Source organism: Ambystoma mexicanum, chromosome 6q, assembly GCF_040938575.1.
Source record: "Ambystoma mexicanum isolate Mex_15411 chromosome 6q, UKY_AmexF1_1, whole genome shotgun sequence".
In the NCBI taxonomy this organism is placed as follows: Eukaryota; Metazoa; Chordata; class Amphibia; order Caudata; family Ambystomatidae; genus Ambystoma; species Ambystoma mexicanum.
The window spans coordinates 1,367,295,116-1,367,300,492 of record NC_090937.1 but is presented as its reverse complement, the minus strand read 5'-3'; positions in this window follow the sequence as shown (position 1 = coordinate 1,367,300,492).

The following is a 5,377-nucleotide window of genomic DNA, read 5'->3' as shown; positions in this document are numbered from 1 at the left end:
ATACCGACGCCAACTCCCTGGCACACCTTTTATCGCTTAGCAAAACCCATCAAACCGGAAAGCTCGGTTCCCTATCCAGGTGCAGCCTGGCTGACTCGCAGTGCAAGTTGACTCAGGCGGTGCACGCCGGTTTGCCACTCCCTTTGCGAGGCTCTCATCCATGAAGGACCCGCAGGTATACGTGGGCAGTGCTTCATTTCATGCAGCCTCACCAGCATGCTACAGGTTTTTAGAAACGTGACCATTTTAACCGTGAGATATGGCGGAACCCATAGGGCCTTAACCACTGTTCCAAGACCGGCTGTTTCTCTGCCAACATTCGATATCCATGCTCCGGGCCTCGCATCACCAGAATAGCACCCGGACAAACGGTTCAACGCGTTTTTGGCAGTGCAAAGTCACTTTGCACGAGATAAACGTTCAATGCGTTAAGACCCCAAGACGCGAAGCACTTTCTCTTCCGGATCTATGCATTTTTCTCGAAATTTTTTGTGCTAAAATGCACTTTTGCTGAATGTATTTTGTTGACCCCCCCCCACATTTTTAAATGTAAAATGTGGCGAGCGACCCCCTGCCCCCCTCTGCTCACCCCATAGCTCCCACCCCTTCTATATACCTTACCCCAATTTACCATATCATTTTTGCAGGGAAACAAATGCGGGGAAACAATCCTGCAAAAGTGTATTTCGGCAAAAGTGTAGAATACCCTGTAGCATGTGTTATCATTGAATAGCCTGGTTATGCTTCCTTGGCACCGCTTCGGCCTTCGGGCCCGTATCTGCATTGTTTGCCGATAACAAAAGTTTTTTTTTACATTGATATTGCATACATTTATAGACAGGACTTCCTCACTAGCCTGAAATTGTGGTTTATTTGTAGCATTGTTTAGCTTATTGGCTTGCATTCTCAACTAGATAATTGTAGACATTATGTTCAAGATTTTATATTAATTGTCTGGGATTGATTGATATTTTATTTCTATCGCGCTCGTACACAAGTGTTTCAGAGCGCGACAAGGCAAGGGAGGGGAAGAGGGGAGACCAAAACAGCGATCTTACTAGGCCCAGTGACATTGAGAACGCGCAAGTGCACGGGAGAGGGGGGAGGGGAAAAGTGCATGGAAGGGGGGAGAGGTGGAAAGTGCGAAGCAGAGGAGAAACAGATTCATAACAATAAATAAATAATAAAGGCAACACACAGTGGTAATGCAGCCAGCAATTTGCAAGTGCTAGGTTTAAGGCAGCAGACAGGGTAGGTCTGATAAGTACAGGAAGAAAAAGGGGGGGCTGTATGGGTACAGATACAGACCCCAGTGCAAGGGGTGGCCCGGAGGCAGTGCGGGAGGGTGGCAGGATGAGCAGGTACCTGGGCCCAAAAGACAGAGGGTGGCCAGGTGCACGGTGCCAAGAGAGAACAGATCAGCAGGGGAGAGGGGGAGCGACGGCAGAAGAAAAGAGGAAGGTCTTGAGCTGCTTCCGGAACCGGAGATGGTTCTCCAAGTTTTAGAGTGGCAGGGAGGCTGTTCCAGAGGGAGGCCCCAGCCTGGTATGATTTTATATTTATGACTTCTTACTTATCTCTTTTATCCTGTTTTTAATTATTGGATTTTGTTAAATTTGAGAATGATGACATCATGAAAAGACATATCGTGTAATATTTCGGAAATAATGCCATGTTAACATGTTATACTTTACATAGCGTTTTGTTGATCAAAAATGTTACATAAGATACTATTGTATTTGTTAGATTATTATCATATATATTAGGTTCTCTGAAGACTACTTTAGTTTGGAAGTGGCTATCATAGGATTTTTCAAAACATTTTTTGACTTGTTTCATTATTTTTGCTATTTTTGTTCCCCTTTTTCTTTTACATTTATGACATACATTTTTTAATTCCAAGCTTTTTAATTTTGCAATCCTTTTTCTTAACCACCTCCTTTTTAATATTATTTTACAGCCCCACTCATTATTATTGATTTTTTTGCTATCTTTTCACTGTTTTGCTAATATCCCTGTACCTGTAAAGCACACTACAACTCTGACATCGCTGCACTTTGTATGCCATGACATCATCATTTCACAATAACGTCCGCTTGCTTCTTTTGGCACCTGCAGCCATTCTAAACACGTTACTACCAGCTCCGGAGTCTTCCAACTCTGCGGTCATATTCTTTCTTCAGTTTTGAATGAGTATGTTTTCTATGGAGTCTTCTGACTCCTTTACGTTTTTTTTACCATTCATTACCTCTCCCAGCACTAAGACCGCACTTCATATTATTCCCTTCTCTGTAGAAGATTTCCGCTTTTTTGCCATGTGAAGGAATTGTTTTTCTGTGAGATCTGTATTATGTACAGGATAGCCTCCCCATTATGTACAGGATAGTCTCCAGGTTATATATTTTTCCAACCTTTTGTACTTTTCCGTTCAAACAATACCTTTCAATGGTATTAATATTATATTTTAATTGATGCACCTCTTTTTGTTAGAAAACCTTGTTTCTGAATGTGAAGGTACTCACATTGGGACAGATTTTAATTACGTATAGATTGGGTCCTAGAAGGGTTAGTCTCAGATTCAGGTTCTTTTCTACCGTTAAACACTAAACTTCTATGATCGCCATCCGGCTTATACATTATTTTGAGTATTTTGAATTGTTTGATAAATAATGGAAATATTTGTCATTCTTATTTTTGTTCTCAAACTTTTTCTTCTGTAATTATGGCATTTTCAACATTTTGGTAATTTATTTGAGATATATTTATTAATTACTAAGAAGAAATATTTTTCAAACTTTCTATAGATGGAAAATGTGTGGATGTTATCATTGACTTCCATATTAGCTAGTAGTATATAGATGTACTTATTATTTCTTGTCTCTTTCTTTACAAATGTAATTGTTGCTCCTGATGAAGGGATTATCTCTGGAAGGGCTGAGGTACAGTAAATCAATAAGAAAATAAAAAGGATTTGTTTTGCCCTTATAACATTATATGTACTATCTAAGTTGTTATTTACTTAGGAAATACCTTCATTCCAATTACTGACGACCTATATTGTTCTGTCTGGCTCTACCAGTAGAAAGGTGTGCAGGAGACTAGGGTATCCACAGGCTTTGGATACCGTCTACGGTTTTTCCTGAAAGTGACTACTACAGGGAGCACTGAAGCAGGCCACATTCTGAAAATAACCAATATTCACATGGTTGATCGCAGAGTTGCTCTGCAGTCTGCCAGTTGGGAGAGGAGTCTGTTCTTCCTGGTTGCTACTGTGTGACGCTGTGCTCGAGGAAGAGCTGCGCTCAAAACACTTGCTTTGCTGCAGAGCTGCCGCGGAGTTGATCGCAGAGTTGCTTTGCGGTCTGTGCAGTTCATGCAGGCTAAGAAGGTCTGAGGGTTCGAGGTATGTGCCACTAGGAGGTTTGGAGTTCTACTTTACGTTTCAGACTCCAGTTTACTCCCCGAGTGCCTCTTATGTTCTCCTGGGTTTGGCTATGCCTCATTTTTTGCGAGAGTGTCCGCAGGCTTTGCCTTTGAGCTCTCATGCTCAGTGCCTTTTGTGTTCCATACACTGACCCTAGAAGTGCCTCTGTCCAGTGCACTGCATCGGGTGGTACGGTTGATTTACTGTTGCGGTGGGCGTGTGCCTTTCGGCCAGGGTAACCCTCCCATTGAGGCCTTCCTTTGAACTTACTGTCCCTCTGGGGTCCGTTGAGGGTGATCCTGCCTCCGTGGTCATGTCTGCACATTGACTAGCTCAATTACATGAACCGTTCCTTCTCTAGTCCCTCCCCCTTTTCCTTCATCGGACTCGCTTTCTCTCCACTGTTGTGCAACAATTGATGCGCGACTGGAGTGTTGACCGCGCACATCATTCTGGAATTGAGGAGTGGCATAATGGGGAAACTCAGTCCCACTAAACCCGCTCCGTGTAGGGCGGCAACCCGCGTTTCTAAACAGCCATTCCGCCCCTTTCCACTCAATAAGAACAAATTGACAAAGCAGCCACATGCCTCGATTAAGCATGGTACTAATAAACCACAACATTCCTCTCAAAAGAAAATAGCTACTTTTTTTGAAGCTAAGTCTACTATGCCTAAGAGCGGCAGTGAGTTGACCAAGAAACTTGCACAGCAGCAGTGCGACATCCATCCTGTGAATCTTCTGCAAAGTTTGTTTTTGATTGACGGCAACCAATCGTTTCTGAACCACTGTCTTAATCTGAAGCGGCTTTCATTAACACCTAATGATTGCAGCCAAATAAATACTGGGAATTCAAATCTTTCTGACACTACGAACATGGAACAATTGGTAACACCGGAATGATCCTACTATTCGGTGAGTGAAGAGGCGGAATCTGAATTTGCCCAGGAGGTTAACCCGAAGTGCTCTATGGGGGTCGCCTTGCATATGACAGTCTCTCCTTCTGATACTATCTTGGCCAAACGTGACGCACTCTTCTCACTCTGCTCTAAACTGGCAGAGGACCATCTCTGGTTTAAGCATATGCTGGGTCATATCCATGAATCCACGTAAGCCCAGCTCAAAATCATCAAAGCAGCACCTTTATCTACTAGAGACCTCTCCGATATTGCATCAGCTGAGAGGAGACTTGACCTGGAAAAGGATGCACCAGCCAAGCCTAGCAATCTCTTATCCTTGGCCCTAAACAAAAAAAGCGTCTCCCCGTCCTATGACCCTGCATGCCCCCTTGCTGAGGGTGACAGCGGATTCTAGAAAGCAAGCCCTTGATGCCATCATCGTGGAACAGGCAATTCTGGCCAGCCCAGGGGCCTCGCCCAAGAAGAAAAAGAGGCACAGGACGAAGACAGGGGATGGGCTATCCTTGCCTCCCCCTTAGAACACAGGGAAACACTTGCCACGCCGGCAGCTGTGCCATCCTCCTTCACACGCCAAGAACCCATCACAGGACCTTTTTCATCTGTCAACTATTTGGCGGTGACACCTTACCTAATGGCCCTACTTGTTGGGTGATATTACATTGTCCCTCAGTTGGAAAGCGGGCCACCAATGCACTAAGGATGGACAACGGCCTCCCCGCCAATATCGCCAGAGTTAAAGATCTAACTGGTGCTTTGACAAAGTGCAATACTGAGGACCATTCCATCGTGCACAATATGGGACCCCCCCAGGCAGGCACCTTCTATGCCGCCGACTAAGCTGACCCATGAGGGCTTTTCGAATTCGCTCCTAGTGGCATGAGATTAATGTGTGAAGCTTGGGAGCAGACCCTGGTCAAATAAGAAGATGCCTACTGACATTCGCCGGAACCAAGCTGGTTTAAAGTACAAGAGCCTGCAACAACTATTCCCTTCTTGAATCGAACATGGTTGCTCCAACTGCTGCCGCTTATCCC